Here is a 26,334-nt window from a genome sequence, read left to right as displayed (position 1 = left end):
CGCGGCGCCTTTTATTACATCATAAAAGGATATTATTTTAGGTTTTAAGGGGGAAAATAAAATTAATTTTTATACACAGTTGGTGATGCCGGTGGTCGCTTGATGAGAGAATCTCTCACATGAAGCGCACTGACTCAACAATATGGTGATACTAAGTAAACTGAGTCACTATCTGAGTGGACGAGTCTATTAAATTGTCGAGGGAGGATAGTTAGGAGACTAGAAGGAACCACAGCGCGTATAATTTCCCAGAAAAAAAGGTGTGCGCAATTTTCTGAAACTGTGAGAGAAAATCTCATATAGCGACCACTGGCGGGTTAAAGTGTAAAGTTAAGAGTATAACTGGTTGTCTGAATTCATGTAGATAAGACAGGGTGAATAAAACAAAACTGATAGTAGATTACTATGGTTTAACGGAATTGAAATTTATAAATTGAAATTAGAGTAATGATGTATAACTGGTTGACTGAATTTATAGAATTGAAGTGTAAATAACAGTGTTTACAGTTTAAACAGTCCTTTAGTTCACCTAGGCCCAAAATATTAAATTGTCGTTAATAAGGTTTGTGATCGTTGGACTGGCAGATATGTGTGTGCCTTTACTTGCCTCCTATCCTTTGTGGAGGTAAGTTCAGGCATACTTGTCTCGGTTAGTCTGATGACCACAAACATACTCATTCTGCTCTTTATTAGCTTTGTTATACTTAACAACCTAACCTATTCTTTCAATTATATTTTGAATCTTCGCAAGACCTTCCTTTACTTTTTTACTATATATTTATCACACCAATACCTATAATCTAAATCTGAGAACAATTTTGCTAATTCGTCATGATTATTATGTGATCATTGAGCTGGCAGATATGTGTGTGAATTTGCGTGCCTCCTATCCTTTGTGGAGGTAGGCTTAGGTTTTTCATGTCTCTGTTGGTCCAGTGACCACATAAAATATTCATTCTCTTTATAACTTTACTTTATTTTTTTTTCCTAATTATTATTTCCAATCTCTCTTCAAGTAAGACAACCATTAATTCAAGGCTTACATATTTTGCTTTATTTTTAATGCAATATTTCTACCACTCTGTTCTCCCTCGTTTTATTTCATCTATATTTTTATTTTTATTTTCAATTTTATTTTCGTATAAATTCATGCAATCATTTGGTACCTTTTTATTATTTATTTCACACCATATAAACTTTCTCTTATTGTTGTTTTTATTTACACTTCAATTCTATAAATTCAGTCAACCAGTTATACATCATCACTCTAATTTCAATTTATAAATTTCAATTCCGTTAAACCATAGTAATCTACTATCAGTTTTGTTTTATTCACCCTGTCTTATCTACATGAATTCAGACAACCCGTTATACTCTTAACTTTACACCTTAATTATTAACTTAAACTACATTTCATAACAGCCAAATTCATGATTTATTTACCAATTTTTTACCCTATATTTACCGTATAATAAATTTCCTTTTATTTTGTTTATTTTATTTTTATTTTTCTTTATTCTGCTCTTCTTTTCGAACAAGTGACGTCATTACCTTGTTGGCAAAATTTTCGCTTTCAATCGTCATTAAATTATCATAAATAATTTTATGTTACTATTAATTCAAATTGTTTATTCTCACTTATTTATTTAATAGCTAATTAAATTCATTTATTTAAGTAATAATATTTTTGCATTTCTAAAATACAAAATAACTGCATACACATAAAATTCCCAACCTAGAAGGTCTTGTCCATTTTCGTTTAATGTCATATTTCAGTCTGTCAGTTTGAAGCCAAGATGAAGACCACATTATAATAACGCTGCATTTTTAAATCCTTTTAACATCGATTTATTGTCGACATTGTTGTAGCCGAAATGGCATAATTATTGTAAAATGAAGGTCTGTTGACGTATCTATGTAGCTAGTTCCAACTACTTTGGATCTAAAGTAAGTAACCACATGTTCTAATTTTCCTAACTTTCAAACAATCAAAATTTCATCTTGGCCTTTTTTATTGCAGTGGTTTGCTTATTTTAGGTTTCTACCACCTGATGATGGACTGATTGGTCCGAAAACGTTTGTGTGATTTTGTACTATAGATGTACCCACTTTTATCCAATTTGGATCATTTTAGATAAAATTTTAATAAAAATTTATATACCATTTACCTACAAGCGAAGTTTTACTTCCTTAGTAAGCAAAATAAAACAGGTAAGTGATACAAAAATAAACTAAATGGGGTAGCTCCCTGGGTTGGCTGTATACCATATAGTTAAAAAACTCTAACATGAAGTAAAACCACTTCTATGTAAAAGGTATATCTAATAAAATTTTAAAAATCATAATGGATTAAATAAAATAGGTTGATTCAGAACGTTTTCGGACCTATCAGTCCATCATCAGTGAATTCATATATACTCACTAACTAGCACCAGAATTAAACAATGGTTGTACTTATAATTCAGTCTACATTATATTATTGTGAAATTGGAAAGGCTAAACGCCGATGTTAACAGAATACCTCCGGGAACATGTTGAGACTCAAAGGCCGATGCCACATTATGCGTTTTAACCGGATGCGTTGAAAACGCATCCGTTTCCAACGCAACCGGACCGACCTGTCACACTATGCGTTTAGTCTGGTGCAGTTTGTAAGCGCGTACCGATGACTCAAAACGCATCCGTTTCCAACGCAACCGGAACGATCTGTCACACTATGCGTTTTCACCGGATGCGGCGGAAACGCATCCGGTTAAAACGCATAATATGGCATCGGCCTAAACGAGAACCCCAACAACCATCCTGGGCCAACGAGGTCTGCAGATGATGAAAACTGTATCGGAGTAATAATAAGACGTAGCGTTAATAGCGTTTGTTTCTAATAAATTTCTCTGGGTGTTACAAAATAGGAGGAAAAAACACAAATTTACTTTTATACCTCGTATATGTGTAAATTAGGACATTTCCCGAAAAATAGTACTAGGTACAGTAATTCCTTAGAGATAGATCTACAATATTACATATGAGGAAAAATATCTAACAATCAACAATTCAGGAGACAATTAGCATAAAAATTAGGTATGATACATTTAAGTTGGTGTGTTAATTTTGCTTTACGTATTTAAGAACTATTACGATAAGTAGGTAATTATGGGAGTGCATTTAGATTTTCACTTCGGAAAAAATCAAACAAGATAAAACTTTTTGTAATGTCATTAAGAAATGTTTAATAAACAACATATCAAAAAGTTCTACTCGAGAAGTGGGTGCTTCATTTTTTATTAAACAAATGAACAGCGAAGTTAGATGTTTTTTTAAATAACTCCCAAAATATAATTTAAAAAAAAACTGACTAGACCATTGAAAAACTCAGAAAATTTTACAAAAAAAACCTTATATAAAGATTTTTCTAAAATTAAATCTCTAGCTTCTGTAATTTTTTATTTATAACGCTAAAGTCACCCTTCTCACACACATTGGCGCACTGTAAACTAGCGTTGGCAGAAGTACATGGTTGAGTTTTTTTAACGTTATTCTTTAACTAATGGATCAAAAGAATTTTTACAAATTGGACATGAAAGAAGATGAAATAAGCTATCTTGTGGTTGTAATAAAAAGAAATAAAATGTATTGACATAAGTACGGTGTGGGCGGAAAATGAGCCTTACATGAATTTTGTTTAAAAATGATTTAGAAATGTGTAACTAATACAATTTTACTTATAAAACTCTCAAATTTGCACAACTTACATCTCAATCATCTTACTAAACGATGCTTCATTAAAAAAAAATCTCAAAAATTTAATTCAAATAATACGATGTCTCAAAAAATGTAATTTTTGAATACTTCGTAGTTTTACAGAATTCCCACCATTTTAAGACGGTATTACTCAAGTTTGAATAAATATAATATAATTTTTTGCTATTTTTTTAAAGCTTGGGATGTAATCTTTAAAAAACACTGAATTATTTTATTTTAAAAATGAAATAAACAATTTATTTTTGAGAAAACTAAGAAAGATAACAAAAATGTAATACAAAAACCGAAAATTACCAGCTGAAAAAATGTATATACAGAGTGATCAAAACTTTTTTCTGTAAAACTTACCTAAAATACATTTAATAATAAGCTATAACAATAATAAATGTTCAACAAAAAATTTTTTTTTTAGCTCTTATACAGTATGTCTGCGTAACTTGGAACCTATTGATAACTTTTTAAATATTAGTTTTACGAAAAAAAAGTTATTCTTTTTAAAATACTCTGCATCATATATAACATAAGATGCAACCATCAAATATCAATTTTTTTTAATTTTGTACGAGGTATGTTTGGATCCGCCATTTTGAAATTTAAATTTTTAATATTTAATTCAGATTCAACAACCTGTTAAAAATAAAGACAATAAATGTTTTAGAAAAATGTTCTTTTTTATGTTCTTTTTAGAAAATACGCATTTTGGATCCGCCATTTTATAGTTTATAATGTTAACATTTAAGTTAGGTTTATCAAAGCTTTCAAAAATAAATATATGTAGAAATAAATACATTCTGTAAAGAAATTATGATTTTACAACTATTTTTTAAGTTATCCGCCATTTTGGATCGGCCATTTTATAATTTAAATTATCATAATTTGATTCAGGTTCAGCAACCTCTCAAAATATCCACATATATGTAAACAAATACGTTTTATAAAAAAATTCGGATTTTACAACTACTTTTTAAGGATTTTTAGGAAAAAATCCGCCATTTTGAATTTGCAAATTGTAATGTCAGATTCGGGTTCAGCATAGTCAAAACTAAAATAAAAACATTTTTTATCAAAACAAAATGTTGAATTCACCCATATTCTTAACATTTTTTATACAAAATAATTGTTATTGTTTAAACAATTAATAAACAATTAGCGGCAAAATTTGTGAGTAGAACTTTTTACTTTAACATATTTATAAACTAACAAAAACAGTTTTAGAAAAATATAACCTTGTTTGATTTTTTCCGAAACATTGTATCTTTTCGTTCTAATTGCACTCCCCTAAATAGAAAATTGGGTTTTTTTGCTCTGAACGATATTATTTAATTTTGAGAATACGTGTGGAACCATTAACATTTAAAAGAAATGGTTGAGTAAAAAAAACAAAAAACCAATTTGTTATATCGTATTGCCCTTCCCCTAACTTTGAACATGACTTCCATACTTCCAGTCCACTCTCCCAGACATCTACTAATTAGTGTTTGAATATACCCTTAGAGCACGTTATTGTACTCTTCTATAAAAGCAACACGAAGTTCATAATCAACCCTTATCGATTTAGGAGTATTGTTAGTTGCATACGAAAGATGCTGTGATATTTCAGCACTTTAAGTATTCACAAGTGTGTGCATGGCAAGGAAGGTTTTATAAAGTAATAATAACTCTGAAAAATTGATAATAAACCGAATTTCATAGAAAGAAGATCAAAGAAGGAAAATTATTACTCTTAATCTATTGTCTTGTGGCATCTTCGCATGCAATTTACTATTTAATTTTAGTTGGGAATAAGCCACAATTTTACATTGAAATTAAGCTTATTTGACGTTTCTATTAATTTCCACTTCATAAAATACAAAGCATTAAGGGCATAAGCACAAAATGTCGCATGCCAAAATGTTCAATGTGTTTTAAATGTAGATATTTATTTTTTTCGAATCCTGTTAGTACCGAGGGCCGAAAGTCCCTAAAAGGGGTGAAAAAAAATTAGTGTGACTTTTAATTTCAAATATTTCATTCAAAAGAAACTTTTTTTGGTTATTTTAAGGGACTTTCGGCCCTCGGTAATAATGCAATCTTTCATTCTGCGTTTAAATTTTTCAAAAATACTTATTTTTTTTCAGGATTCGAAAAAAAAAATTAATACATTTACATGAATGAATACATTACATACCAACTAAACATTTTGACAGGCGATATTTTGCGCCTATACCCTTAATAAATTTTGTTTGTGTTGCTTGGTAAAAAATCCTTCTACGAATTTAATTTAATCTGACTCATTCGTACATCACCTACCTGAAATCAACTTGATAACTTAAGAATATCCATCAGAAAAATCATAGCATCAGAAAAATCATAGCATCAGAAAAATCATAGCATCAGAAAAATCATACTTATCCATGTCCATGTAACATGTCCTTAAAAAGATAACCACATGCAATGATGACAGTAAAATTCTCGTGTTAGTGATCTCATAGTAAATCACGAGGAAAAAATCAGAACAGAAACCTCATGATACTATCCCGACATACTTGGTATATGAGTAGGATGGTGCTACTCTCAATATTAACACCAAACTCTGAGTTTATACGTATGTTATTTCAAAATAAAAATGATGTATCCTCGATATAATATGATGGACTTACTAATCGTGGTGCATATTTTCTTTCTATTGATTTCCTTTTGAAGCTATACTTCTTTAGGCGCAATTGAGAGTGAATTTTTATTATCCCACGCGCCTGCGCACACCGACAGTTTGGCGTTAGTTGCTAAATCTTTCAAGTTATGTATAAATATATCAGTGCAAAAAAAGGTGTGAAAAGAATATATTAGTCAACTACAGGAAGTTCTTCCTTGTGGATAATGTGGATTAATATATTAGTGTTTCTAGTAAATATACTTATTAGAATTTTTGTGTCTTTGGATTTGTCTTCCTCGGGAGTAAGATAAGTATTATTAAACCATTTATATGTACAATACTTCACTTCGTCTTTTTGTTACCGTGAATTGTCATTATGTCAGACACTATCAAAACAGCGACGTCGTAGGGTTATTGGTATAGCATTCGGCTAGAGATTGAAAGGTCTTAGGTTCAAATCCGGACAATTCCTATTCTTTTTTTTTTATTTTTGGAAAGTGGTAAGCATTAAAATTAGTTTAATATTTAAATAAAATAAAAATAAACTGTTTAAAGTATATTTATCTACTCTATTTCATATTATTATTATGTAGGTATAAGTTTTTAGTTTTTGAAAACTGTCATTATAGATAGCAGTGCGTGAAGGATTTAAAGTGTGCATGAAGTAACAATATATTTTAAATGGGATTTACTTTTTCGCACACTTTCATATAATCAAATATCCTTAACTTTAGCGTTGTCATGGTGATGACACGTGAGCAATAAATTACAACAAAAGTTATGACAATTTTGTGGTTTGAAAGAAGTTAGAATTTTTAAATGTCAAACTTCTAAAACTTGTAGAATAGTATCTAGAATAGAAATGAATTCCATTGACGAAGAGTTACGGTTCTTTTTGATCGAGTTACGGTTTATCGTAGATAAAATATTGTATTAAACTGTGCGTGAAGTACTTTTTGCGAACTTACGTGATGTATAGCACTCGCCCCGCTGTCGCTCGTGCTCTAAACATCGCGTGCGTTCGCAAAAAGCATACTTCACGAACTGTTTCATAAATAACTATTATTTTGTTGAAATCATATACTAGAAGTATAACTTCTTACGTGCGTACAAACTACACACACATTATTATTATTTTTTTAATATGGGTAAACAGATTCTAATACTGAATTCTGCCGAAGAATTTACGATACAATTGGATTCATCTAACATAATTAGAGGCGTTTCTTTGATTTTTCTCTTTTTACCATCTGTTTCGTTTAGGGCTGTACTAGAATTTTTCCACAGAACTCAATATTCATTGTTCCATGCGTGTTTACATATTGGAAATCTATCAAATTCTCTATTTTTAATATTATGTACTTATAAAATTGATGTTTACTTATTTTAACGTCTTAATGTTTTACCTACATAAAAATTTTGGCATTCAGAAGATATTTTATAAATATAATTCCTTGTTCTTGTTCATTGTTGGGTTTAGTTTTAGATAAAATAGATCTCAATATGTTTGTTGTTTTGAATGTTGTTGAAATGTTAAATGTATTTCCTTTCTTTTTTTTTTCAAAAAAGAAAGACAGGATATTTAAGGTTTTTTCGGAACATACTTTTATGTATATGTAGTAGGTATTGTTATTTTCCTCGGATTATATCTTGTGAATGTTTATAATATCTAAAATATTACTTCTTGAGAAAAAAGATATTAGAGAAAATGACTGACAGATTCAGAAAGTTATTTGAATCAAATGTTAGAGAGTAATGATAATAATATATACCCTATACGTTGGATAAACCATAACCGGAATTTTTCTTTGGAGATTTGTATATTATTTAAATTATTTAATTATTTGCTGTGTTCAGTTCAGTGTCATAAAGGTTACTTAATTTATAGCTACCTTCCCACTGACGGGGTGGGTTCTTTGAATTGTGCCTTATGTGCAAATATTGACAAATGCTGTTGAATTTTTATTGGAGTGGGAGGATCTTAGTTAATCTGTTAAAGGCAGGTATAATCCCTCAACACCCACAGTAGCAGCAACAGAAGAAACAGATGGGCGTAAATATTAACATCTGCGAATGTAAAAAGGTCCAACATAGAGAGTGTGCTTATAAAAAAAATGGTTCCTCAGTAAGCAAATACTTATTTTATCGGTCACTTTTACAATATTTTGACATGTTTAAACAACGAAAATAATTTTCTTTTCCTTCAAAGTCCTTTGCTTGCATTCTGATTTTATTTTAAAACCAAATATCATCAATATTATTGTACGTATTATTATTATTTTAAAAATGTAAATGAATGATTCACATTCGTACGATTTTTTTTGTATTACATTGCTCCACTTACATACAGAAGAGATATACCTCTACGAATAATTAAAACGAGAACATCACAGTAAAAGTAGAAGAGGAACTAACTACTTAATACAATTAAAGCTGGCAATGGTATAATGTACCTATAATAAGTACAGGAAGGTTCCCTGAGTCCTCTATTGTTAGACCTGATCATGGATGAAATAATAAAAAAGAGTGCGAACTAAGAGACGATACCAAATGGCAGAAAAAGAACTTAAAATAATCTGCTATGCAGATGACCCAATACTAATTTCTCAAAGTGAAGATGGGTTATTACATACTTCATAAATTTATTATTGTTTTTCTTTTTTTGGCATCATAACTCTGAATGGGTCTTTGGCTGTCTGGCTATGTTTTTCCATTTAGATATCTCTTGTGCCCTTCTCCAATGTCTTTATGTTCATGGTTTTTAGGTTGTCTTCCGTCATCCAACCATCTCATTCTGGTCCTTCCTTCTCTTTGCCTTCCTATTGGCTTCCATTGTAATTTATTTTCTTTGTTGTTTTTTCATCTTCTTGTCTCTGGACATGTTCCAGTCATGACAGTCTTTGACTTTTCATAAATCTTACAATATCATAGCATTCAATTCGTTAACCTCGTCGTTTCTCCTGATTCTCCATGTTTGGCCTTCATCTTGCACCATGCCATATACTTTTGTCAGTATCTTTCCTTTGAATGTCCTGAGTTGGGCTTCATCTTTTTTCGTCATTACTCAGGTTTCACCACCATATGTTACTACGGGTCTAATCAATGTTCTGTAGATAGTCATTTTGTTCTTTTGAATAATAATTTCGATGTCATCAATATTTTCTTAGCATATTATTTAAGACGCCAGTTTAATATAACCCACAGAAAATTTAACATGTTAGTTTCCTCAAAAACGACAAAATACATGGATATAACATCAAGTCTATAACAAGATGTAAATTAGAGATAAGGTCAGATAAGACCAAGTTACGGACTTTACACCATCCACCATCTAGCTAGGAAAGCTCAAAACAGAAGTGAAAAATTAAGTGTAGAGTTTGTAAAGAAAAAATAAAGAGAGACGCAGGATGCCTGAATGAAACAATATGGAAAAATAAAAATATGGACACGCGCCAACTCGCAACTTTTAATGACAAACATTTTCAGATTAAAATGTACGCTGGTCAATTGGTAAATTTTCTACTACCTGAACCTGCCAACTCGAAACTTTCTACAGATGAATTCGAAACCATGGATTAAATCTAATACCTCAGGTAGTTAGGTTAAAACGTAAGAAATAAATTTGAACAGTAACGGATTAAGCCAACACGGGGCCTATCGCAAATGTATACCTTTCGTTAATGTTTATTGATAAACAAAGCTCCAATTCTATTTTACTTCAACTCATTTTAAAGCTATTTCAACAAAACTAATCGGTTCTTTTTTCAGGGTAAAATGTTATAACTTATAGACGACAATTCTTAAAATCAGCTATTTTTTATTTAAATTTTCAATAAATAAATAAATTGAGAAAAACTGGGTCAGATATACGTAAACTTTGTTATTCTCTCCATATTTATAGAAATTAAAACAATTGTTACATATTATATTAGTTACACTGAGTATCATAAAACCGTGTATTTTTATTCATTTCTTTGGGCTATTTCACGTAATATCGAGATATAAGTTTTATTTTTACACACATTAAGGTAATTTAATTAGTCCAGAGAAATAAGGTTTTTGTCGGGACACTTGAGCAGCCAGGTTGCAAATGGGTTGTTTGGGTACTATATACCTAATACATTATACATACAAAAATGCCCGTCACAGTTCGGACGAGAATTTTAGTTATTAACAAATAAGGGTCAAAAATGGCAGTTTTTCGTTTAAATCGCTACAGGTAAAAATAGGACAATTAAATATCCTATTGATAGTATTCTTCTTTTAGTAGATAATCAAAGATTCAAAATGGCAGTTTTTTAATTTTGTTCCGATCATTTGTTGCTTCGAAAATTGCAAAATAAAACTAAAATTTCGAAAATAATAAATTTGCTATAACTTTCGTGAAAGTTGCCTTACGACTTTTATATTTCACAAAAAGTTGAGTCAAAGAGTCCGTATACTGTACAAAAAATTTTAAGACGATTCGTTAATTAGTTTAAATTTTATTCAATTTGTTTTTCCCAAAGAGCTTTTTTTGTAATGTTATTGTTCAGAAAGTAATAATTATATAGACATTCTGTGAAAATCACATGAAAGAACAATAGTTTTGTTTTCAAATTATTGAAGAAAATCATTAATAATTACACTTTTATAAAAAAAAAAAACTTTTTATAATAAAACCTTTTTATTATTTATAGGAAAGAATATAAAATAATTTAACGATAAACGATTTAACGATAAAATGCTTAAAATTCCAAAAATTACACTCTAATAAAAATAGTTATTTATGAAACAGTTCGTGAAGTATTCGATATTTAGAGCACGAGCGACAACGGAGCGAGTGCTATAAATCGCGTAAGTTCGCAAAAAGTACTTTACGCACAGTTTCATACAATATTTTATCAACGATAAACAAATAAAAAAAGCTGTAACTCTTCGTCACTGCAATTCATTTCTATTCTACAATTTTTAGAACTTTGACATTTAAAAATCCTAACTACTTTCAAACCACAAAACTGTCAAATATTTTGTTGTAGGTCATTGCTGATATTGTCATCACCATGACAACGCGAAAGTTAAGGATTTTGATTATATGAAAGTGTGCCAAAAACCCATTGAAAGTGTGCGAAAAAGTAAATCCCATTTAAAATACATTGTTACTTTACGCACACTTTAAACTCTTCACGCACTGCTATCTATAATGACAGTTTTCACAAACTAAAAACTTATTAAAAACTTATACATAATATGACATAGAGTAAATATAAAGTACTTTATAAAGTAACTCTCTATGTCGTATTATGTATAAGTTTTTAGTTTGTGAAAACTGTCATTATAGATAGCAGTGAGTGAAGGATTTAAAGTGTGCGTGAAGTAACAATGTGTTTTAAATGGGAATTACAACAAAAGTTTTAACAGTTCTGTGGTTTGACAGTAGTTAGAATTTTTAAATGTCAAAGTTCTAAAAATTGTAGAATAGAAACGAATTCCGTTGACGAAGAGTTACAGTTTTTATTTGTTTATCGTAGATAAAATATTGTAAGAAACTGTGCGTGAAGTACTTTTTGCGAACTTACGCAATTTATAGCACTCGCTCCGTTGTCGCTCGTGCTCTAAAAATTGCGTGCATTCGCAAAAAGCTTACTTCACGAACTGTTTCATAAATAAATATTTTATAATATCAAGGTTTTGTTATTGTACATGTACATATGTAGGACACAACATGACAAAATATGAATTTTTATTGGATGTATTAACTGTTATTTATAATTATGATTCTAAAAATTACACTAGTATAAAATAGTATTTTTTATCATACCACGGTTGTTTAAAATGGTATATATAATTTTAAGTATATAAACTTTTAATTATTTATTAAAACAATTTAAAAAAAGATACGCAACAGCCGGGTTCCAACTGGGGACCTCTCGATGTGCAGTCTAATGCCACTGAGGCACCATCAATTTGTAGATATCGATTTATTAACGTACTTTAAAATATCATTGCATTCGTCACATTTTTAAAATAGTTTGAATTTAAAAAAAAATCGATTTATCCATACAGTGTGATTGGTCAGTGGGGTAAAGCTTTGTAGATCCGTTATAAGTAATAGATAGTAATAAAAGTTAATAACAAAAATTGTAGCCAACTTTGATTACAGATTGATAATCAGTAATCGTAAATTGTAAGTTTTAGAAAATTATTCAGCCATGGCTTACTTAAAATTTGGAAAGATTTAGACCCGTAATTATGAATAATTTTGCTCTGAAAAATGAAAATATCTCGAAAAGTAATAAATTTACACATAGGGAATGTTATACAAAAATTATAGTATAGTAATAGTACTTTTCGATAATGATATAAAATACAGGGTAATCTATTTAAAATTACTGAGAAAATAATGTACTTGCGTTTTGACTGACCCTGTATTCAATATAAAGAAAATTAGCAAAACAAACATTTACGAAAATTTTGACAATAAATAAAAAATATGACGTCAATAAACCATTGAAATTGTGCTTGCTTTTATTTATACATGTAGTTAAACTTGTTACGATTTTCATAGAAAATTGGTTATAACTTTGTAAATACCCCGTATAATATACCAAACCTTTATATTTTTGTAATCGAAAAGTTACAAAGGTTTCGAATATAAAATAAAATACAGGGTGTTCTGTTTAAAAAAACATAAGTTTGGTCTGCCACTATGTTATCGAACATCCTGTAACATTCTAACTAATTTTGTAATATAAAGCTCAAAGTTCGCTACAATTTTTGTTATTAAGTTTTATCGCTATACATTAAAATACCGGATCTACGGACCTTCACCCCACTATATAATTAATCACCCTGTATAATAGCAGTGAAATATTGCATTGTTAGCTAGTTCTAAGCTATCCTGATAATTTCAGGTGTCTAGGTAGCCTAGAACTATTTTTAAAATGGATTACAAAATTGGCGGAGTCCGTGACACCAACCAAGCCAAGTATATAAAAAGATTTTAAAAATAGCCCAGTAAATGAACGGGAAATTCGGCGATACCGTGTAATTTTCAGGGGCAACTCCGAATTGCATGAAAATTTGGATTTAGGTTCTACTTACCCTCCACTTCAAAGTTGAAATTGTGCCGTTGGTTGCTTTTACTTGGGGGGTGACAGTTACCCCTTCTCGGGGGTGAAAAAACATACGTTCAAGATAAGACCGTAAATGAATAAATTGACTGATTTTAAGCAACTTTTGTTCTATAGAGTTTTTTACGTAAGTCAATACTTTTCGAGTTATTTGCCATTGAAAATGTTGATTTTTCGACAAAAAAAACTATGTTTTCAGACGGTTTTTCGCAAATAACTCAAAAAGTAAATATTTTATTGAAAAAAATATCCTTAGCAAAAGTGTAGCTTATAAAAAAACCCAAAAAATGGTGTATCAGTTAGGGTGGGTCGAAAATATTGTTTTGCGAATTTCGATTTGTAATAGTGCGGAAAACATGACCTGGGTAGAGACTTAAAAACGTGCATATTTATTTTTTAGTTATATTAACGTTAATTACCCGCGCATGACGTTTGAAAATTCGGAAAAATTGTTAAAATTACATTTATTTTATCAGAGTTTATTGTATAAATTACATGGCATAAAATGATATTACATTCTTATGTTCAGAGATACACGTAATACAAATAATAATCAATCCAAAATATGAGAATAATCGTGCGCATACTGCGGAGGAAGGAGTGGGGAAAGAGGGCGTAAACTGTCGATCACGCGTCTTTGCCTCAGTGCACCTAATGAGTTCCGGGCGAAAGGTCGCGCGCATTTATCTAATGTTTTCGCGATTTTAAGTAGTTTTTGTTAGCTTTGTGACTTTGTGCATCATGGAGATTTCAAATAATACCCGAAAATCCACAAGTTGTCCCATATTTGGTGCTCCGGAAGAAATTAACGAAAATCAACTACCCACTTACAAACAAGTTATAAAATATTACAATTTAGTAGGACATCAGCTTAAACTTGAGAACAATTCAAAAAAAGAGCCATCCATTAATGAAGTATCTGAAATAGTGTCATCTAAAGTTGAATATTTATGGAGAAAAGCGTCTATTCCTACTGTGTCTCATAATCGTGTGATGCAATTGATAAAAAGTTACCACGCGAAGTGTAAAAATTTAATAAAATCTTTGAAGCGTTTATCAGAAGAAAAAATTCAAGATTTTCATAGAAATTCGGAAAAACTGTTTGATTTGAGTTCATGTAAGTGTAAAGATTTAGAGTTATGCACATGTTCCAAAGACCAAAAGATTCCTAAGGAAGAACGAGCTTTTTTAATAGATCAGAGAACAGAGAGAAAAATGATTATGGGAACTGTTGATTTATTGACAAGTAAGAGGAAAAGAAAACTGAGTGATAGAAAAATTAAGCTTAAATCCTATTACGATTCTAGCGTTTGTGAACCAGGCCCTTCTCACGAAAATCCTAATACCTCAATAACGTCTGGAAGTAGCGATGAAGAACAAACTTTGCCCTCAAGTTCTCACGAAAATCCTAATACTACAATAACGTCTGAAAGTAGCGATGAAGAACAAACTTTGCCCTCAAGTTCATCAAAACCAGCATCAAAAAAACGTGAAATAACATCTCTCAAGAATTTATCAACTATCTGTGACCGATACGGGATATCCGATAGAGCAGCTGCTGCTGTCGCTTCTGCTGTTTTGCAAGATGTGAAAATCAACAACGAAGTAATCGATAAGTCGAAATTGCGACGAGCGAAACAAAAATTGCGAAAAGAAACCTTATCTCAAAGCCAACTAGATACTATTCCTGCCTTATTTTTTGATGGACGAAAAGATAAGACCCTGAAAATTGTTATGAAAGGGAGAAAAATACCGCTCAACATCTGTGGAAGAACATATTTCAATAATTAAAGAACCAGGATCAGTTTTTGTCGGATATGCCGTTCCAAGCCATGGAACTGCAAAAGGATTGGAGTCTGCTATCTTTCAAACAGTAACAGGTCAACTGAATATGTCTCTAGAGGATACTCTTGCCATAGGTTGTGATGGGACGGTAACTAATATGGGCAAATACGGCGGAGTCATACGGCTCTTAGAAAAGCGTTTACACCGACCACTTCAATGGATCATATGCCTTTTACACTTAAATGAACTGCCCTTAAGACATTTATTTGCAAAACTTGATGGCACCACAACAGGACCTAATACTTATTCAGGTGCTATCGGAAAGTTATTAGATGATTGCGAGAAGCGCTCTGTTGTCGTGTTTGAAAATATAGAAGGTATGTTACCAAACATTTCAAATATAAATGATCTCAGTTCTGATCAACGTTACCTTTATCATATCACATCTGCCGTCATAAGTGGTAAGTGCCCTTCTGATTTGTCTAATCGCTCTTCGGGAAAAATGTCGCATGCCAGGTGGCTAACAAAGGCCAACAGGATTTTGCGCTTATATGTTTCCACTGAGATACCTACAAACGAACTCAAACAACTCGCTACTTTTGTAGTTAAAGTATATGCTCCTATTTGGTTCGAAATCAAATTAAATCCGACATGTAAAGATGGAGCAAGGCACTTTTGGAAGTTGGTATTTTATTCTCGATATCTTCCGCAAGAATTGAAGAGTGTCGTTGATCCTGTAATAAAGCGAAATGCTTACTTTGCGCACCCAGATAACTTGCTCTTATCTATGTTATCTGACGAACAAAAACATGTGAGAAAACTTGCCGCTAGACGCATTATAAAAGCAAGGAAACCATCTGAATCCCTTCAGCTTCGAGTCTTTGAAGTGCCTAAGATAGATTTAAACGCTTCGTCTTACATCGATTTGATAGACTGGCAGCAATCTTACTCGCAACCACCTATATTGATCAATGTTCTGGATGAGACTCTTCATTCCCTAGTTGAGTCAGGTGGTGATGATGAAGTCCTTTTTCTGAGGCTACCATGTCATACTCAAGCTGTGGAGCGGGCTGTAAAAACAGTAACAGAGGCATCTATGCAGCTTTGCCATAAAACAGCAAGAGAAGCTTTAATTAAGAATAAAATTATTTCACGAAAGCTTATGCCTAAGTTCGAAAGTAAGAAAGATTTTAACGTGATTTGAAGATATTTTATTTTTATTTTGTCATATTATTTGTTTATTTTTCTTTCTTTATAATAAAATTTAGTCCAAAAGCACTTTATTTTATTAGTTTACGTTGTTGTTATTCCTATGAGCCACGATAAATCGATTTTCAAACAATTCACAAAAAAAACAAAAATTTCAGTTTTTCAAACTCAATGCGCGGGTAGAAGGGGTTAAACTAGAAAAATTCTTTTTTCATTGTTTTTCATGAATGAATGTGGGTCACGTTTTTTTTACTATTACAAAACTTATTGGACAATTTTATTTTTTTCCATACAAAAGTGACCCACCCTAGTATCAGTAAAGTCTTTCAATTAAATAAAAACAAAGTTGTAGCTCATGAAAAATACGTTCTTATTCGTCTCATTCCAAATCGAATATTTTAAGGTGAAATTACCGAAAAATTAAGCACTTTTCGGGAAAAACACATTTAAACTTTTTTAAAGTGTTTATAAAAAGCTTTGTTTGAATTGTTAACAAAAGTTTTAGCATTAAAAATAAGCGAGTTACGCTTAAAATAAAGTTGGCCCTCTTTTTTTTTGTAAAAAATCATGAAAATCTCGCCGTGTTTAACTCCCCCAATGAAATTAATCGCTACCGCTTTACAAGCAATTTACTTACCTATCTATTTTTTATATGATCTGTCAGTCTCACCGGTTTAAAGTGTTTATTTTTGAAAGGGTTATAATTGAGAAAGCTTGAATGGGTCACTAATCACGAGTGTATGCAAATTTTGAACAGCCATATCTTAACCAATTTTTGTCTTACAGAGAAACAAAATGAAACTAGCATATTTATAATAGCAAAACCTACATTTTTTATTGTTTAAGATTTTTCTTATCACTAATACTTTTTAAGTTATTTTGAAAAAATGAAATTTTTCAAAAATTTTTAGAAAATTTTTTTTAGTATAAAACCAAATGTTTTAAAAAATAAGGACTTCAAACCAATCAAACTTACATATCATATAAACAATACACATACAGTTAAAATATATGGTAAAGCCAAACGATTAATTTTATTTAGGGTGCTAAATAGAGGGAGGTTTTCACGATTTTTTTTACCAAAAAAAAGTGGCCAACTTTTTTTTTTCAGTGTAACTTGCTTATTTTTGATGCTGTAAACTTTTGTAAAAAACAAATAATAAGCTTTTTTAGATACTTTAAAAATGTTAAAAAGATTTTCCCGAAAAACGCTTCTTTCTTCGGTGATTTCGCGTTGAATTATTCGATTTGGAATTAGACGAATAAGAACGTATCTTTCATGAGCTACAACTTTGCTTCTACTTAATTTGTAGACATTACTGGTACACCATTTTTTTGGTTTTTTATAGGCTACACTTTTGCTAAAAATATTTATTTCGATAAAATATCTACTTTTTGAGTTATTTGGGAAAAACGGTCTGAAAACGTAGTTTTTTTGTCGAAAAATCAACATTTTAAATCGCGAATAACTCGAAAAGTATTGACTTAACGTAAAAAACTTTATAGAACCAAAGGTGCTCAAAATAAGTCAGTTTATCCATTTCCGGCCTTATTTTAAACACGCGTTTTTCACCCCCTGAGAAGGGGTAAATGTCACCCCCCAAGTAAAAGCAACCAACGGCGCAAATTCAACTTTGAAGTGGAAGGTAAGTAGAACCTAAATCCAAATTTTCATGCAATTCGGAGTTGCCCTTGGAAATTACACTCCAAAACGGTCATTTATTGGGCTAAAAGTAGTTTTTGTCACTACGAAAATATTTTACTAAAGTAGAGTCATTTTTGGCTTGTAAACAATTTGAATAGCTTTGTTAATATTGACTGTAGAGTAAATTTACCTCGGAATTTAAAAAGCTGGTATTTTTACACAAATTTTCAAACAAAAAGTTTTCGTCTAAGTTAATTACGGTTAAAGTTAGCCACTTTTATTATTTAGTTCACAGTTACTTCAATATACATAAAATTCTCCTGTAACAGTGTTAGTTACCATACAACTCCGAAACGGCTTGGCCGATTTTTATGAAATTTTACAAGTATATCCTATAGAACTAAAAATAGGTTTTAATCTATTTTTCATACCCATAAGTTATAAGGGGGGTTGCCCCCTGACATTTTTTTTAATTTTTTTGGAAAAAATTGTCTATCTTAATTTCATATGATCTAGGATTAAGAAATACATACCACCCTTAATTTACACTTTTCCATCACCAACCCCTATTTGTTAATACCCATCTATATATTTACATCTATAAAATTCTCCTGTCACAGTGTTAGTTTTCATACTCCTCCGAGACCGCTTGACCGATTTTTATGAAATTATATATGTATATTCGGTAGGTCTTAGAATCGGTCGTAATCGTTTTTCATATCCCTGAGTGATAAGGGGAACTCCCCCTAACATTTTGAAATGTTAGGTGGGGATTTACGTACATAACGTACTCTACAAAACTACAAGTACATACAATTTAAAAACATTATGATCAAAATCCATCAACAAGCTCTGGAGCATATGCAATCGCAGCATATGTTTGAAGAATCAGTTTCATTTTTTGAGTGCACGGATTTTAATAATTCATTTCCACCGAACACAAATTGATTTCGTTACAACGATATTTTAAAGCTCTATTAACAACTCTGTTGAAGTTTACTCAAACTTTTACACATAAACCATATATGTACCTTCAACTTCGAAATGGCTCTAGTTGGGTTGCTTAATTGTTATAAACAAAGTAGCTGTCAAATAAATAAAAAAGTGGCTAACTTTGACTGTAATTAACCGAGGCAAAAAGTGTTTTTTTTTTGAAAATTCGTATAAAAATACCTGCTTTTCAAATCCCAAAGTAGTTTTAATTTACATTCAATATTAACAAAGTTATTCAAATTGTTTATGAACTAAAAACGACCCTACTTTAGTAAAATGTTTTCGGAATAATAAAAATGACTTTTGAACGATTTTTTTAAAATACTTTGAAAATATGACTTTTCTTCTTTCATGTGGTTTTCACAGAATTGCTATATCATTACTATTTTCTGAACAATAATATTGCGAAAAAAATCTCATTGGAATAAACAAATTGAATAAAATTTAAACTAATTGACGAATCGTCTTAAAATTTTTTGTACATTATACGGACTGTTTGTCTCAACTTTTCAGGCCTTAAGGTCATTTTCACAAAAGTTATAGCCATTTTGTATTTTCGAAATTTTAGTTTTATTTTGCAATTTCTGAAGCAAAAAATGATCGCCCCGAAATTCAAAAACTGCCATTTTAAACCTTGGCTTATCTACTAAAAGAATAACAGTATAAATAAGATATTTAATTACCCTTTTTTTACCCGTAGCGATTTAAACGAAAAAACTGCCATTTTTGACACTTATTTGTTAATAACTAAATTTCTCGTCCGAACTGTGACGGGCATTTTTTTATGTATAATGTATTAGGTATATAGTACCCAAAAAACCCATTTGCAACCTGGCTGCTCAAATGTCCCGAACATGGTATATTTTTGCCTTATTTCCCTGGAGTAAATAGTTTTATAAGCATTTAAGTATAGCAAGATTTATAAAACCTTGTTTAAATTATTTTACATGCACCATAATTCGGTTATTTAAATTTTGTTTTAAATGTTTTATTCTTACTGGTAGACAAAAAATAGCAAAAATGTGCATTTTTGACATCAAATTGTTGATAACCAATATAAGTGTTTGTTACTACTCAGAATATTAAAAAAAACTTACCGTCGGTATAACAGGTTGCCATGCAACCAGATGCAGAACAGTACCATAAATGATTTCCACTTTTTAGCACTTTCTTTAAGTGAAATTTAAAATTATTTACCACCAATAACTTACACCCACGTTCACTCATTACAAAATCTGTTACAATTACAAGAACTTCAGCCATTTTCACGAAATTTATTTGGATTTTCTCTAGTAACTCTTCCAAGACACAATACATAAACGATGAATACCTTTTACACCACCTTCAAAGAGGGTAATTTATACAGGTACATAACTGAAATACCGGTATTAGATTATCAACATTACTTAAAAAATGAAAGTTACAAATTCACCGGTAGTTAGTGGGTTATCGAAAAATTAGCTGCGCGCCAGAGTTGCCAGTTGGTCTGTAATTAGGATGGGGGATTAAAAGAGCTACGAATTCACCGGGACCCGACTATCAATGACGTAAGCGGTAGAAACATGACCTGACCAGAACAATGCTAGAAACAGCAGAGATGAAAACTCTTATAAAAATTTATGGCGAGACCTACACGGGACAGACCTAGCAGTAGTACAGATTCTGATATACGACGAAGATGCAAAGTGAAGAACGTCAAGCACTGAATAAAAAAGAGAAGTGTAGAATAGAACGATAAGCCGAATGACAACAAATAGAGTAGCAAAGACAACAAAATATACATAGTTCCCAATAGCAAAACGATCAATGAAAAGGACAAGAAAACTATGGAACGACAACTACTTACAGAAGGCAAAATAAAAACAGACAGTCATGTCCACACAAAAACAATAAAAAGAAACAAAAAAATTTATACTATTTTTTTTAAATGCATTTGATTTTTTATAGATTGTTCTTTGATCTTTTTTACATGTAAACCAAATAGTATATTGTTTTCTATGTCATCAATATATTGAAAACTTGAACCGCGTTTGCATTTATACCCCAAACGAAAAAGGGAAACGTAAAAGTAGCTGAATCCTAAATCTGTACATACATATATTCATGATATTAACCATGTATAGGATTTTCTTCAATCGACCTGTGTTTGTATCGGAGCACATGTGTGGTCCTCCTTAAAGAGATTACAGACACTTTCATGGACGTATCTCAAGGGATCCGTGATTAATTACAAACCATTATATTATTGAAATCAATAGACAATCTGTTTGTAAAAATGCAATTAAAAAGAGGATTTTATAAATAGTTAGATAATCAGTTTCCATCCAAATATTATACACCATAGGTACCGGTTATTCTATGATTTTAGAAGCTCATGGCACGTGCTTTGAAAGTTAGAACACTTGAAATCCGATATTTATTTAAAAACACATTATAGTTTCCAACAAATTATTGCAGAAAACCTTATCTTTAGTTTATTACAAAGTTATTTTTTTTAAACGCTTTTCTTTACTTCAATAGTTTGCATCAAAACTTTAGACGTTAATTTGACTGACTTTTCTTCAATGCAAATAAATGAAAATTTGCAGATATATGCATTCGCGGGAACAATACACAAATAGTCAATAACAATTTTTTTATGTCTATTAATTGTTTAAATAAAAAAATGATTTTAATGAAAAATGCTTAAATTCTCTTGTTTTTTACAATGTAGTAACTTGAAATTTTACGGATCGTAGTTAATGATATGAACTATACATAATTTGACTTTTTACGTTAATGGTTTACGTTATGCTTCATAAATAAACAATAAAGTTTCAAATTTTCAACGCTCATATATTTGTTTATATTTAAATCATATATTTAAATATATATTTAAATCGGCGTTTATTCATGTCAAATTTCAATACGATACGAAACAAAACTTCAACCAAAACTTGATTTAAAAAAATTCGTGTAGTCTCTAATTAAAAGCTTTTCTTTAATTCGATCGTTTGGGTCAAATCTTTGGACGTTAATTTGACTCTCTTTTCTTCAATGCAAATGACTAAAAATTTGCGCAGACATATGCATTTGCGGGAACAATACACGAATAGTCAATAAAACATTTTTTGTTCAATAATTGTTTAAATAAAAACGATTTTAATGGAAAATTCTTAAATTCTCTTGTTTTTTACAATGAAGAAACTTAAAACTTTTACAGATTGTAGAATTGTAGCTAATTATATGAACAATACATAATTTCACTTTTTACGTTACTTGTTTACGTTATGCTTCATAAATAAACAAGTTTCAAATTGTTTGCCGATTCCGACTACTTTTCATGTTTGTACATCATATTATGTTTTATACATATGTATGTTAATAAACATGACGATATATTTTAATGTTTGGAAAGTGTAAGACTAAAAAGTAAAAAATAAAAAAATATGAAAAAAATATTTTTCTCTACAACCGCGTTAAAAATGCAATTTTTAGCACTCCATACGAGCGTTAAAAATGCTACTTTAAGGCACTAGTGCTTTAAAATTTTTAAGGTACTGCAGTTCGTATTGACCGTATAGGCAATTTTGATGTAACGTCAAAAAAATAGAAAAATGGAATGTCAGTCAAGTTCAAGTAAAAGTTTTTGTAGATATTGTCCTGTAATTACGTTTGTAGAAAAAACATTGTATGATGTGCGTGTTAAAAAGTATATTTTTAAGGCAATCATGTGAATTGCAGAACTCGCTATCGCTCATTCTGCAAACTTTCACATGCGTGCCTTAAACGTGTACTTTTAACACTTATATCATAAATAACTATTAAGAAACGCTTTTCTTTAGTTACGAGTGACTAAAATTAAACATATTATAAAAAAATCAACGAAAAAGCAAAAAATAAAAAAAAAACTGAAAAAATCTAACGCATTCGTTAAAGAAAAGCGTGGTGCGAAAACCGTTTATTCGATTAAGACGGGCCACGCTTTTCTTTGACGAATATATTAGATTCTTTCAATTTTTTTTTTATTTTTTGCTTTTTATTTGATTTTTTTATAATATGTTTTATTTTAGTCACTCGTAACTAAAGAAAAGCGTTTCTTAATAGTTATTTATGAAACCGTTCGTGAAGTATGTTTTTTGCGAACGTACGCGATTTTTAGAGCATGAGCGACAACGGAGCGAGTGCTATACATCGCGTAAGTTCGCAAAAAGTACTTCATGCACAGTTTCATACAATAGTTTATCTACGATAAACAAATAAAAAACTGTAACTCTTCGTCACTGGAATTCATTTATATTCTACAATTTTTAGAACTTTGACATTTAAAAATCCTAACTACTTTCAAACCACAAAACTGTCAAAAATTTTGTTGTAGGTCATTGCTCATATTGTCATCACCATGACAACGCGAAAGTTAAGAATATTTGATTATATGAAAGTGTGCCAAAAAACCCATTGAAAGTGTGCGAAAAAGTAAATCCCATTTAAAATACATTATTACTTCACGCACACTTTAAACCCTTCACGCACTGCTATCTATAATGACAGTTTTCACAAACTGAAAACTTATACATAATATGACATAGAGTAGATAAAAATATTTTTTTCATATTTTTTATATTTGAGTGGTTCCTTTAATTTTCGCCACGGGTAGAAAGTAATAAGTTTTAATATAGTGTACGTTTACCGTTTAATTATTATACATCGATGGCCTAGAAGCAATACCTCGTAAGTACCAAAAATTCAAAAATCACGCTTTTGGCGCCGCAGTACTGATTTAAACCTTTTCTACCAATCACCAAAAGTATAAAGGTGCAAAGCAATGAATATCGTACATTTCATCATGTGCCAATACCTCGCCTAACTATTTTTGCGTGCAATACCTCGTATATGTTTATTTTGCTATGGTATTTAATGCCGATTATAACGTAAAAGTTTATTTTGCAAGTTTATATTATAAAGTTTACCAGTCTGGCGATTGGTAGAAAAGGTGTATGTCAGTATTGCGGCGCCAAAAGCGTGATTTTTGGTACTTACGAGGTATTGCTTCTAGGCCATCGATAAAAAGTTTTTTGCTAAAAACCACAGTTTTTGTCAGATGCATTTACAAGGTACTGCTCCTAGGCTATCGACGTGCTATTTAGTATGTTTACCTCTCGAAACTTAACGACACCACTCAAATGCAAATAACTTTGTAATAAGCTTTAGATAAAGTTTTTCTCCAATAATTTGTTAGCAACTATACAAAAATATTACAATAATTCCTCACTTGGTATTTTAAATATACTTTGGTCAATATAACGATCGCATTATTTCGAACAACTGTAGTCAAAATTGTCATGAATACCGTTAAAAATACCTATTCGCACGGCAAGAAGAAGAAACATACTACATTTCAAATTGATTTTTTATTAAAGATAGATATTCATCATCATCATTGGCTCTACAACCCATGGTGGGTCTTGGCCTGTTCCAGAATCAGCTTCCATTCCTCTTTATTCTTCTCCTTGGTTTCCCAATTTCGCACTGTTAACAATCTCACGTCGTCTTCCACCTGGTCCTTAAATCGCGCTCTGGGCTTGCTTCTTTTCCTCACTCCCTCCGGCCCTGGGTTATGCGTTTCAACGGCTCCATTTCATTCATTCTCTATAAGTGACCTAGCCGCCTCAGCCTGTATATTTTGATAGACCTACCAACACTAGGCTCACTATAAAAGCGGTCAAGCTCAAAATTATAGGGTCTACATCATAATTCGTTTTCCTGCTCGCCTTGATAAATACAAATATGTCTCAGGATTTTACGTTTAAAACAGCCTAACCATTTTTCATCACAGTGGCGTACTGAGCATGGTTCCGCTGATTCCGCTCTACCGCGCTATTTTGCTTCTTTTGTTTCTATTTTGATGGGGACATTTTGAACTGCACAAGTACACACAAGGAAATGCAATTGCTTAATAAATTTTAATTTTTGTGTAAATACTTACAAATAAAAACGAAAAATACCTATTCATCAAAAAATTTAAAAACAAAATTTATTAAAAAAATCCATGGAACGCTTTTGTGAGGTTCCTTGATCGTTTTACCGACATACCGAAGACCTTGTTACAACACTTTTTTAAAACCACTGGTGCCTGCCTACACGTGCTAACTCAAACACTTGTATTTTTTATATTAGCACGTTCCATGAATAAGTAGTTGTAGGTAAACTACAAAGTTGTAGAAATTTGGCAACTGATCAATGCAAGTTTTATACGGTGGGTCATAAAAATAATTCCAATACAATAGACGCGATACTCGTGTTTATAGCACCCTCATCCTTCAAACTGTACTTCTAGGTAATTCATAACTGCAATTAAATTATAAATGTAGACAATATGTAGAGGTACGGATTTAGTGGATTTTTTTACCAAAAAAAGGGACCAACTTTATTTTGAGCGTTACATACTTAAGATTTATGCTAGAAACTAAAAAAAAACAAAAATAAAGCTTTTTTATAAACTTAAAAAGTTATGATGAGCTTTGCGCGAAAAGTGCTTTATTTTTTGTACTTCACGTTGAAATATTCGAATTGGAATTTGACGAATAAGAACCTACTTTTCATTACCTAAAACTCTGCTCCTCCTGGGTGTACAGACTTCGTATATACACCATTTTTTTACTTTTTTATAAGCTATATTTTTATTAAGAAATTTTTTTTTTTTTGATAAAATATTTATACTTTTTGAGTTATTTGCGAAAAACCGTCTAAAGACCTGTCTTTTTTTTATTATTTTTATTTATCCGCATCAACCACTCGGGTTATTAGCGGTACATTTATAATACAAAATAGATAGAGCAAAAGATACATTTTTAGAATATAAGAATGACAAAAATATGGAAATTATTTAGAGTTTACAAAGAAAAAAGAAATGAATCATAATTTGTTATACAGTTTACAATGATTTACAAAAGATAAAACTTCATTGAATTTTGTGACCAGTGCTTCTTTCAAGCTGTTGGGTATCTTGAATATTGTTTTCGCTGAAGTGTATTCTGGACATTCTATTATTATATGGTTAACTGTGAGAGGTATTTGGCATCTTTGGCACATTGGTGGCGGTTCCTTGGAGATTACGTAGCTGTGGGTAAGTCGTGTGTGTCCGAGCCGGAGTCTGCTGATAATTACTTGGTCTTTTCTTTTTGGTGGCATAGGAAGATTTTTTGCTGTTGTAGTCGGAA

This window comes from Diabrotica virgifera, chromosome 6 (genome assembly GCF_917563875.1).
Source record: "Diabrotica virgifera virgifera chromosome 6, PGI_DIABVI_V3a".
Classification (NCBI taxonomy): Eukaryota; Metazoa; Arthropoda; class Insecta; order Coleoptera; family Chrysomelidae; genus Diabrotica; species Diabrotica virgifera.
This window is presented reverse-complemented; position numbering follows the sequence as displayed.